This window comes from Loxodonta africana, chromosome 1 (assembly GCF_030014295.1).
Source record: "Loxodonta africana isolate mLoxAfr1 chromosome 1, mLoxAfr1.hap2, whole genome shotgun sequence".
NCBI lineage: Eukaryota > Metazoa > Chordata > Mammalia > Proboscidea > Elephantidae > Loxodonta > Loxodonta africana.
This window is the reverse complement of record NC_087342.1, coordinates 80,293,337-80,306,392: the sequence shown is the minus strand read 5'-3', so window position 1 is coordinate 80,306,392 and position 13,056 is coordinate 80,293,337. Positions and strand designations below refer to the sequence as shown.

The window sequence follows — 13,056 nt, the reverse complement described above, 5'->3', positions numbered from 1 at the left end:
TTGGATTAATGTGTCTGTGCTCTCCTCTTTTGACCTATGAGTGTTTAGAATTTATGCTCCATTTCTTCTTTGGCAACCTCTTCAAGAGGTGGGACTCTCCCAACCACCCAGAGACTAAGTTAAGAACAGACAGACAAAGACGTTGCTATGCTCTTCAATAGCTTCTATCTGCTCGATATCCATGTTGGTGAATGAGAGGTAGACAAGAAGGAGCAGCGAGCCTTTGCATCCTCAAGCCACACCTAGGTTAAACATCTACTTCTCAATGTTTTAGAACATGCCAGAGAAGGAGATGAGACAAAGAAATGGCTGTTTTCTTTGGCAGGAATGAATTCTTCTTTCCCGGACATTATTTGAGAATCCTGTGTTCTCCATCCCGTAGAAGGAGCATTGATTTTTCCCAAGCACTAGAGCAGATTTTTCTTCTTTCAGATTCTCTAGCTCTTAACATTCAGCTTCCCACAAACCCCCTTAAATAGACTGCTTAGTCTTTGGGCCGTGCAGACAGTGGCTCATATATCAGTGATTGTTGCGAGAGTCGGAGATAAAGTGTGGAAAGTAGAAATGACAACAAGTAACTTTATGTGAGCACCTTCATCCCAAGGAGTTAGTTTAGAAAGAAACACCAAGGCCAAAAGAACTCAACTTAAGAAAGAAGTAAATTTCTGAGAGTAAGATCTTTGGGCATGCTTTGTGAACAAAGAGAAATGGAGATACTGGGATTGAACCCAGGGCCTCAGAGAGGCTAAGCACTCACTCTACCATCAAGCTATAACCCCCGCTAAGCATGATGTCTCAGAGGGATCTTCATGAGGATTTTGAGTCTTTGAGGACTAAGTCAAGGTAAAATCACTTTATGCTTAATTCTGCTGCTTCCAAATTCCCTACACTGTGCTGTCTCAGGCACAGACAAAGCTAGAGAAGAATACCTTTGTGCTCCAGAGAAATGTATTGTTCCTGGTCCATGCTCTACCACCAGATTGTCCATAGCCTGCTTCCATTCAATTACCTAGGCGAATACCAAGATACAACATTCTCTTGGAACTTGTCCGAATATAACTTTCAGTGTTCTTTTGACTCTTGGAAACATATTAATGTCTTACAGAGGCAAATAAATAAATAAAAGTAACTCAAGTGTTTGTGAAAATATTCTAAAGTTAAATGCAAATAGAAACAAATAAATCAAATGTATTTCACAAGAAAAATATATCTATATGGGAGAAAAAAGAGAATAGATTCAAGTAAATGTTTTCTATAGTGCTTTGTCCTCGTTGTAAGACAAAAATAATAGCAAGCAAATATTAAGCTCTGCATAGAAGTTTTTTGTTTTTTAAATAATGCTGTGAATGCAGCAATTCTGATATTATTTCCTGTAAATTTTAGGCTTGAGAAAATGAGTACACATATTGAGGTTTTTGGAAACCAGGGCTCCCACTGTGGGAGAAAGAGGAAAACACACAGTTGGAATAGGAGAGGGTAAGAACTTCCCTGCTGGTGTTGGATGGGTATTCCTCTGCTGCGGGCAAATCGAATCCAACTCATGGAAATCCCCTGTGTTAGAGGGTAGAACTGCTCCATAAGGTTTCTTTGACTATAATCTGTAAGGAGCTGTCCTGGTGTTTAAGCACTGGACTGCTAAGTAAATGTTGCGGGAGAAAGAAGGCAGTCAGTCAGCTCCAGAAAGAGTACAGCTGTGAAGCACCATGGTCTCCACCGCAATGGTTTGGATTTTTAGTTTAATCTTTACGGATGACCAGGGGCACAATTGCACTAGAATGGAAACCCTGGTGGTGTAGTGGTTCAGTGCTTCAGCTCCTAATCAAAGGGTCAACAGTTCAAATCTGCCAGGGGCTCCTTGGAAACTCTATGGGGCAGTTCTACTCTGTCCTTTAGGGTCGCTATGCGTCGGAATTGACTCGACGGCACTGGGTTTGGTTTTCGGCTTTGCTAACGTTTAGGTTAAAAAAAATTTTTTTTTTTTTTAACCTAAGGATTGGTGGTTCTAGCGAAGAAAAGGCAGGGCCACCTCCTGCATTTAAGATTACAGCCAACACGTGGGGTCACCACATGGGGTCACCATGAGCCACAGTCGCCTGGATAGCAACCAACAACAATTTTTCAGGAAGCAGATTGCCAGGTCTTTTCTTCCACAGTGCCACTGGGTAAGCTCCAACCTTTCAGTTACCGTTAGGTTACCGAGTGCAAATCATTTGCCGCACCTGGGGGCTTCCTCATATACTTTAGTGATTCTTTTTCTATAGGATTGTTAAACATTTCTTGTGATTAAAAACATCCCTTTCCATCTACCACCCTCATACACATAATAGGTAGTATCAGAACAGAAATGAAAATCCTAACTACAACAGTATGTAGCATACTGGAATTTCTTGCTCCACCAGTTCCTAAGTTTCCTCATTGAATTTCAGTTCCTTATTTTTTACATTTTCAATAAAATAGGCAAAATGTCAAAAACAAACCAAATCAAAGCCGACTCCGACTCACAGTGACCCTGTATACAGGCCAGGGTAGAACTGCCGGGTGAGGTTCCAAGGCTGTAAATCTTTACGAAAACTGACTGCCACGCCTTTCCCCCCATGAGCGGCAGGAGGGTTTGAACTACCGACCTTATGCTAGTAGCCAAAGGTTTAACTGAAGGCTTGCACGACCAAGGCTCCTAGACAGATATAGGGTTGGTTGGTTTGTTTTTAAGGAGTTCCGCATTGAATAGCTGAACTACTCAGTTTTATTAGAATCCAGAGCCTTGGAATGCAAATGTTTGCTGAGATTGAACCAAGGAGGTTTAGATCTTCAGTCTAACGCCCTTCCAACTGAGGTATTTCAGCAACCGAAAAGGTTTCTTTAGTTATTTCTTCAAAACATTATTATGGCTGCTATGTTGTCAAATATTTGGTCTCAACTTATTCTGTATTATGCCCTCAGACAAAATTATAAGAGCTCCGTTGCTGTTCATGTCTGAAAATGGGTTCCAATTTTTGGAGGCTGGGATGGATTAGTAGAGAAGGAACAGGGTGACAAAGGGTAAGAATAGGCAAAACTGTGGAAAGCTTTTCTGCTTGTTAACCTCTGACTCTTTCACACTCCAAACACTGCTCCTACAAAAACTAAGGGAATTTTGAATGAAATGATGGAGCCTGTTCTTTTTCTCTTCTTTCAGTCCTTTTTCTGTCCTGCTCTTCAATGACACTGGAAAAAGGAAGAATGGATTAGTGAGCATGTTAATGTGGTTGCGGGCTTCTTGCCTGAAACTGAGGAAGCCCAGAGCATGCCAATTCTGTTTTCTCTATTTCCTTCCTTTTTCCTTGTCTTCCTTGTCCTGATACAGGTGCCCTGGGTGGTGAGGAGACCAGAAAGTATAAATAGGGAAACATTTCAAGGCAATCCTTGGCCTAATGTACTTAATAACTATGAATGCGAAAAATGTGTTTTAAAAAGAAGAAAAGTACAGAAGTGTTTGAAATTGTAAAAAGCTAATGAGTATGCATAGTTTCAAACACTCTCAAGGAAAGTACACTCTCCTATTGAGCCACCCTTCTCTCAAGACTGAAACATCATGAAGATCCTCCCTGAAATATTAGACATTTTTCTAAGGGGTTTTGGCAGATTCTATAGTTGACCGGAGAGAAAATCCACTGTTCCACATTTTGCTATTTCTAAATCCTCAGACTACACCAGGAGATAAGTAAAGAGATTGAGGACCAAAAAACACCTTCTGCTCCTCGAACGTTCCATTCCATTGTCCCTCTCCAAGGTTCCCGCCCAAGTAAGTTGCCCTGCCCATTTTTTCCTGAAACCACCAGGAAAAGTGTATGATGCAACTTTCGCTTGTTTTTTCAACTTCTCTCCCTATTCTCTTTTTCTTTTTTAGTCTCTTCTTACAAAGTTTTCCAAGCCCCCTTCTCCTTAAGAAGAAGGGATTATACCAGTCTAAGAGAGGATATTTCAATACTTACATTTGACAAAGGACCCTTATGTAGAATAGATGAAGAACTCCTATGAAACACTAAGAAAAAAGACTGAAACTCAACGGGAAAGAGCAAAGACTGAACATAAACTTTACTGAAATACATAGTTAAATGCAAATTAATAAACACAATGAAATAATACTACCTTTCACGAAAATTGCATTAGTTAAAATAACTGATGGTATCAAGTGTCTCTGACCATATGGAATTGAAACTTTCATACATTGCTTACGAAACTGTCAACTGGTAGATCAACATTGGTACACTACTTGGAATACTGCCTCAAACATACAACCTACAGCCCAGAAAACTCACAGTTGCAATAGTTGCAATTAGACCCTAGAAAAGTGCATGCTTATTGCTCTTGAAAGACATGTACAAGAATGTTCATAACGTCATCAGCGATGTCAAATGTATACCAACAGTAAAATGAATGAAAAAGTCTGAAGTCCAGTATTCATACAATGGAATATGAGAGAGCAATAAAAAAGAAATACTGCTACTAGAAGCAGTATGGATGCATCTAATAAAAAGCATACTGAGTGAAAGAATCTGTACTCAAATGAACACATACTATATGAATTCATTTTTTATATTTCAGAGCTCAGGAAAAATTAATCTATGCTTTTATGGCACTAGTTTTTTTTTTAGTAGAAGTCAGAAGATTGGAACTGATTGGGATGAGATACGGGGAGCTCCTGGGAGCTAAAAATTTCTTTATCTTGGTTTGAATTTTGGTTCTATTTGTATACATATGTATTATTCCTCAAACTGAATAAGTTTTATGCATTTTACAATATGTGAATATAACCTCAATCTAAACAGAAAAGTGGAGGAGAAGTATTTCCTTCCATATCTTCTGATTTCTAAAAAAAAGCCAAACCAACTGCTGTAGAGTGAATTCCGAATCATAGTAACCCTATGGAACAGAGTAGAACTGCCCCATAGGGTTTCCAAGGAGCAGCAGGTAGATTTGAACAGCCAACCTTTTGGACAGCAGCTGATCTCTTAACCACTGCACCACCAGGGCTGCACCCCCCGTACATCGTATGTCCTCGTTGTTTTTGTTGTTGTTAGGTGCTGTCCAGTTGATTCTGACTCATGGCGATTCGATCAGTGCTGTTCAAATTGTGGCCTGCAGACCGATGCCTGTCTAGGAACAGTTTTTTCTTACCTTACTGTGAGCATTAGAAACTTGATCAGTTTGACATGACAGGACATTGGACTTTTCTTATTAGGTAAGGCAGAAACAAATTTGTATGTAAATCAAAACAGGTATGGTTCATACCTAAGGTCAGCTAGTCAAATGTTTGTCTTTGTATATAATACAGTATATAGCATACTTTTCTAGGTGTAAAAACCATTAAACACTTTCAGATACACTAAAACATCTTTAACGTAATAACACAGTAATGATAATATTTTGGAGTAAATCACAAAGTAGTGCCTGTTTGTTATTATGAACCATTGTATATACCTCAAATTTTTAATATAACAGGCTTTACAGGGGATGGTTCATAACTACAGGTTGTACATAAGTTGGACTTCTGTAACCTGGGACTGCTTGTAATTAGAAAATTGTCCCCCAACTATGTCTAGGCCTCACCTCTATTCATTATAAATAGAACCATGTTGAACTAGGTCACACTGCTTGTATTCATCCCTCAGCTGCTCTTCTTAATAGCTAAGGGAATTTTGGCAAATTGCTTTGGCTTGCTGGGCCTCAATTTCCAATATGTGAAGTGGAAATAATAATAATCCTATCTAATAGAGTTGACGGGAGGATTCAATGAGTAAATATACCTAAAATATTTTAGAAAAATATCTGGCATATGAATAAGCAATCATTAAAGTCCCACTATCATTGTTGTTTTTAATCACTGTTTTTGTTGTTAGTTGCCAGGGAGTTGATTCCAACTTATGATGACACCATGTGTTCAGAGTAGAACTGCTCCATGGGGTTTTCTTGGCTGTGATCTTTATGAAAGCAGATCAGCAAGCCTCTTTTCTGAGGTACCACTGGGTGAATTGGAACCTCCCACCTTTAGGCTAGCAGTCCACTGCAAAACAAACGTGCCATCTAGGGACCACATTTTTATCATTATTCTTATGATTGAACAATTGTTTTCTGCCAAGGACTTAATTCCTTCAACAACACTGAGTATTATCCAAAATCTATGGATACAATAAGTGATGTATACTAGTGAGTAAATAAAATCTGTTCTTTTTCCTAAATTAAGAGATGCTGTATGGGACATTCACGCTTCAGTTGTAAAATCACAAACCTAGAGTATCTTCCATTCATCTAATAGTTTTACAGTATTACATAATCTTGGTATCCCTACCAACTTCTTTAATTTTCCCACTTTCTTTTTACAGTGGCTGCACCCAACCCCCCTCCCCCCAATGGTTTACCCCTGTCATCTTCTCCAGTGAATTGCCCTTGGTTTGGAGACACATAGTAGATTATGACATCACTCCGTTCCCAGCAGCAGCCAATGGCTGACTGCAGAAGGTACAAGGTGCAAAAGTCCAAACACCTTGACTCAAGGACAACTCTGCTATGTGATTTACATTCTAGCCTCCCCGTCATATGCGTCAGGCCAAATGTAGACTTCACAGGAGAACACATTGTTGTTTGGCTAATTTTCCCTCCCTCTCCTGAAGATCTCTCCCTCAATAAAATACATACCTCTCAATCCCTGTCTCACATTCCTAATTTTTCTACAGATAGGAAACAGGCTGATAAAACTATACAGCTGCAAGCACATACTACTCTTCATGAAAATGGAAGGATGGCTCTGAGAGGATTTCTGATGGCAGAGCCATCAAACCACAGAGCTTTAATTCCAGGCCTTGAAACCTAATGCTGTTTGCCTGGCTGCATTTAGACATTTCTTGGGATAGCGAATACTTTTTTTTCTTTCAATTTCATGCCTTTTTTAAGTGGAATGTCTATAACTGTTTTCTTATTGTTATCTGGCCTTTGTATTTTGGGGAGGAGATAAATTGTTTCTTGAATTTCACAGATTCACACATAGAGAGGAATTGTATCTCAGGATGGATTATACTCAGAGCCTCAATCATACCTAATTTAGACAATTTAAATGAGAAGATTTAGAACTTTTGAGCTGATAAGATTTTGATGACATTTTGGACTTTGAGTTGATGCTGTCATGGGTTGAGATTTGGGAGAATGTTGGGATGAAATGAATATTTTTGCATGTGGGTCAGATGTGTATCTTTGGAGACCAGAGGGCAGACTGTGGTAGGTGTAATAAAGCCCCGGCGAAGATATCCATGTCATAATATCCGAAAGCTGTGAATAGGTTACCTTACATGGCAAAAAGGACTTTGCAAATTTAAGTTAAGGATGTTGCAGTGGAAAAACTAACCTGGATTTTCTGGGTGCACACAGTAAGAGCCTTATAAAAGGGAGACAGGAGGGCCAGAGTCAGAAAAGGAAATGAAACAATAGAAGCAGAGGTCAGAGTGATGCAACCGGGAGCCAAAGGATTTGGGTGGTAAAAAAAAAAAAAAAAAATTTTTTTTTTTCTAGCAGCCAGAAAAATCAAGGAACGAATTCCTCACCAGAGTCTCCAGAAAGAACGCACCTCTGCCAACATCTTGAGTTTAGACCTATAGGACCAGGAATGGATCATCCAATAAACATTGTAAGCATGTACTTAGGGTATCAACAAAACTGGAGCACCAGTTTCCAAAGCAAAGACTCATAGATTCCAAGCAGACAGGACACAAGGAAAAGCAATTGCCAAGGCGGAAGGGAATAGACAGGGCACTAATGAAATTGGTACCATTTTATATATTTTGTATACAATAACAATTATATTTTCCTTTTCATTTCAGACAGATCAGATATAACCTCACATTTAATTTTCTCTTGTAGATCACATAAGAATGTGCCAGCAGCACTATGATCATGTGACTTGTGATGTAGCTATTCCTGCCCAAAGAGAACCAAGATACATCTTCAGATTGAGCACACCCTTGTATTTGTATCATGCTCTTTGCCATCATTCTCAACCCTCTCACGTGTCAACAATTTTCCAACGAACTGCGAAGATGCAGCATCAAGGTAGAGAAAGTGAATGCACAAGTTTTTAAGTATTATTTCAAGACCAAAAACACTTGTGGAGATATGCAAAGGGCCCACCAACAAACATCGTACACAAGTGAATGAAAATATTTTCAACTACCTTGCAAGTACTATTAGTTTTGACTATCTCAGACCTGAAGAACAAAATTACATGTTCTAAATTAATATTTTTACTTACTAAGTTTTAAATATAAATTTTGTGTTAATGTCCAAATTTGAATGTAAATTTTTTTATAAATTTTATTTATTTTCAATTATTCCAATTTATTTGCTGTGACACAGCCACATTAAAAAATTAAATTTAAACTAAGTGGAGTACAAAAACGAAAAAAGAAAAAGATTGGCGAATTACTAAAGACAATTCCAAAATTAACTTCCTTTTCAAAATATAATGAATCAGAAGAGACATCTTCTTTGAATGCTTGGTTTTAATGGGTGCAAATCATTGTATTGGTACCACTACTGCTGAAATTACTAATAGCAATATGAATAAAACAGAATTTTTTTTCCAAATTCTGCACTCATTCCCAGCAGTAATAAAAAAAATATTAATAATGCTGTAGAAAGTGAAACTGTTTCAGAATCTGGAATTGTTGCACCTGCCAACCCCATGAATGACAAATACAGATCCTGCTTTGTGGAATAATTTTTCTTCTAATGATGTAAATTACTGACTCAAAACAGGTCCAAAGTGATTGTCAACATCATAGTGGACCATTTGAAAATTCATGTCAAAATTTTCTGGATGGTAAACAAACAAGGTTCTGTAGCCAGAATATATTTCTAGGGTTCAGAGCTAATGGTGAGAATTGTAAGAGGGATTCTCCATCAGTTGCCTCTGTATATTGTTTTGCTTGCAAATTATTCAGTCCTGAATCATTTGATTTTCCATTTGCTACGAATGGATTTAGCAACTTGAATTTGATTGATAAACATGAAAACAGTTCAATTCACAGAGATTGTATGGTGTCTTATTTAAACCAAAGACATGGTTTTTGCTTAACTCATGAACTGGAAACACAAATTAATGAAGAACGTCAGTATTGGAAAGCCGTTTTGCAATGTGTTGTTGCTGTCATTATAATACTCATTGAGCACGGGCTATCTTTTCAGGGAAGAAATGAAGTGTTCCCACAAAAGAGACATTTTCAGTGTTTACTTGAACTTGTTTCTCAGTTTAATTCATTTTTAGCAGGTCACATCTCAAAAAAGGATAACACAAAAAATGGCAACCCATCATATGTGTCTAAAACAACGTGTGAAGAATTAATCAACTTAATAAGTGATAAAGTTTGATCAATTATTTTCAGTGAAATAAGCATACCTTGGTATTTCAGTTTGCCTATAGATTCCACTCCTGGTCTTTCTCATACAGATCACCTAAGTTATTGTTTTAAATTATGTATCTCCAACAGGTGGAAAACCTGTTGAGCAATTTATCACATTCAGCAGCTTAAAAAGTCATACCAGTGAAGAAATTGCAAACGAAGTGCTTTACTATTTATGTGAAGTTTGCAAAATTGATTTCTTTAAGTACAGAGGCCAGTCCTATGACAATGCTGCCAATATGTCAGGGCATTATAAAGGCATGCAAATGTATAAAGGCAGAAAATTTTAGAATGTAATGAATTGCCATTTTCATACCATGTGCTGCACATTCACATGCTGGCTGGAAGCAGTTGGGTTTTTCTTTTCTACTGTTCAGTTACTCTACACATTTTTTGCCACCTCTGCTCACCCAGTGGGTAGTTCTTAAAACATACTTAGGCAATGATTGAATATTAAATGGTCTTTGTAATACATGTTGGGAAGCCCATGCTGCAACAAGGAGTGCAAGCCTGGAATTGTACACTAAGATTCTAGATGCCTTAGAAAATATTGCTGAAGACCAGACATAAAAAAGAGATACCAAAAGAGAAACTGAAAATATGCCCAAAAAAATGCAAACACTAGAGTATGTATTTATGTTTGTTATGTGGAATAGCATACTACAGCATTTTCATCAGATGAGTCAAGCTCTCCAAGACTCAGAAGTAAATTTAAGACATGCACAGATCTCTGCTAGTCATTAACAGGGTATTTACATAGTTGAAGAGAAAATTTTGGAAACACAACAATACAAATACTGCCAAATACTGATTATCAAGCAGTTCTCCGTTGCAGATGCATTAGAAAGAAACAAGTAAAATGATGGAAGTGCTCCAGAAGTATCATTGAGAGCTAGAGGTCAATTTCGCCTAACCACATAATATGCCATCATTGACACACTAGAAACTTGCATGAAAAGAAGGATGCACATGTATGAAGTTCTTTCAAATAGATTTTCCTTCTCAAACAATGTAGATAGACCTGATAAAGAATGCCTGAAGGCATCCAAGAAATTCTTGCAGGCTCATCCCCATGGCTTAAATACAAACTTTTATGGAGAAGTGCCACAATGTCATTCTTACATGAGAACTAAGTTTACAGGTTCAGAAAAGACAAAAACACAAATGTTTTTTGTGTTTTGTTTTTTTTAGGCATGTATGAGTCCATAATAGAAGATAAAATACAATGCCTATTTCCCAGTGTTGAAATTGCTTTATTCATATTTCTAATTTTAATGATCACAAAGTGCACAACAGAATGCTGGTTTCTATCCTAAAGACACCCCAACCCTCAGCCTAAAACAATAATTCAGGAAAGACTCTATCCATTATCCTTATTATATATAGAAGTAGGTATTGTTCAGCAGCTTAATTGTGATTAAATCATTGAAGAATTCATAACAGCAAAAAATAGAAAGATATATTTTTAATGATAACATGTTAGAGATGAAAGAGCTACCTAAAAATAAAATATAGTAACTTCCTGTGATATTTGTTTTCTGATCACTAAATTTTCTTTTAAGACATTTTTCATTTCTTCATTTATAATTATAGCACTTATGATGAAGCAAGCATCAAAATTGAAGTATGAGCCATTTAAAGCAAAAAAGGTGAAAGTCAATTTTTCATTGTGGGAGATCAACAGAATTTTATATTGATTGTTGAAACAACTAAGTTCATTGACTCATTTTCTTTGTTGTAGCATATGGAGAATAGTCTTTTTGTAAAAATTATTTACATAGTAAAAATATTAGTACCCTGCATCTACTAAAACTTTTATAGTCCAGTTCATCTCATTCTGCTAAAGGGGCACATGCCACTTTTGTGTTCAATCGCTAATGTAGCTAATGCTACTCTGACCTTCGAAGCTTTTGGTTGTATTGAGGAAATTTCTTTGCTTTTGGTTTAGTCCAATCGTACCGACTATTCCTGTGTTATGTGTTGCCCTTCCCTTTGCCTAAAAAATTTTTTGTGTGCTATCTAGTTAAGATTCATTTATATCTTGAAGAAAAAAAATAAACACCCATTGAAATCTTGAAAAGTTATTAGAAAAAAGTAATCAACTAAGAGGACAGGATAATGATCATTACTGGTACACAGATTTGCTCCCTTTTCTTTTTGAGGCTCAACCGTTTTTGGATTTCCAAAGCCTCTTTATTGTTACTGATTTGTGAAAGAAGAAACTTCACCTATATCAGTTCTCCCAGCAACACCTGAGAAATTAGTCACTGGAAGTCACTTCGAGAATTTTCTTCTTGTTGGCCAATAAGAGATACACGACCACGAAGGGATTGGAATCCTCAGTCCTCTAGATCTGGAATCAGACACCTTATCCATTCCACCACGCAGCCAACACTGTGAGGATGTGGTACAAGCACGTAAGTGAAAATGTTGATAAGGGAACATTAGGTTTCTGTTTTCAAATTTTTAACTTTGAAGTTGGAGAAAATTTTAGCAACATTCAAAAAAGGAATCAAAGATCATCTGAAACCTCTGAGAACAATTACTTAGAATTAATAAACTGAGATTGAGAGATGATTGGATGCGGTGTTGTCCGGATCCCCTGAGCAGTTGGATTTTTGTTTTTCCCTGGGAATTGAGTCCCTACGTGGACTTAAATAGTTAATGCTTGTTTGCTGCTAACTGAAAGATTGGAGGTTCCTGTCACTCAGAGGTATCTGATGACCTACTTCCAAACAATTAGCCATTGAAAACACTAGAGAGGAGAGTTCTACTCTGACATATATGGGGTTGCCATGAGCCAGAATCAACTTGATGACACCTGGTTTTCCCCGTGTGGGCGGGGGGGCGAGTCCAAATATGGATTCCTGTTACTTTATGGAGACTTTTCTTATCTCTTATGGTTTTTGCCTGCCTCCTGAAAGTTTCTCTGGGGTAATATTGGGGCTCTGAGACAAATACAGTGAGGTTACAAGAGGGCAAAAGGAAAATAATGTCTGTCTGGAGAATCTGTGCTTGGATGATGGGAAGGTGAAAGTCCAAAGGTGTGTTTCTCTTCTTGGGCGATGCTGTGCACCTGTCAGGGGTCAAAAACAATAAAACCAAACCAGTTGCCCGCTAGTCAATCCAGATTCACGGTGATCCTATAGGACAGAATAGAACTGCCCCTTAGCATTTCCAAGGCACTGCTGGTAGATTTGAATTACTTAGTTTTTCATTAGCAAAAAATGACTGTGCCACCAGAGTTCCAAATCTCACTTCCACGACACAGTGCGGAAAGGAAGGAATGACGAGGATGGGATTTGAACCCACGTGTGCAATGCACAATGGATTAGCAGTTCATTGCCTTAACCACTCGGCCACCTCATCAGGAATAAAGGGTTAGAGAATCAAAGAAAAGGAAAGCTTATGCACTCAGTTTTGCCCTGAAATAATTTAGGTATCAGCATATCTGGAGGTAGTCCAGAGGGAACCTCACTGGGGGGCTTTGGGGTTTAGTTGGTTAAAAAAAACTATCCACAGGGCCCTTTCAAACCCCCCACCCTTATCTTTCTTTCTGTCTCTTTAATAATTGTACAAAATATGAGCTTAAGGTGCACGCTTTTGTTTTGGGTGATTGAAGAGAGTC

At 37.8% G+C, this 13,056-nt stretch overlaps 1 non-coding gene across 1 annotated transcript; it reads right to left on the bottom strand.

The window, feature by feature from the left end:
- Nucleotides 1–12,715: 12,715 nt before the first annotated feature.
- TRNAS-GCU (transfer RNA serine (anticodon GCU)) lies at nt 12,716–12,797 on the bottom strand. Its single transcript has one exon. It is a non-coding gene; the product is annotated as a tRNA-Ser (tRNA).
- Nucleotides 12,798–13,056: the final 259 nt, after the last annotated feature.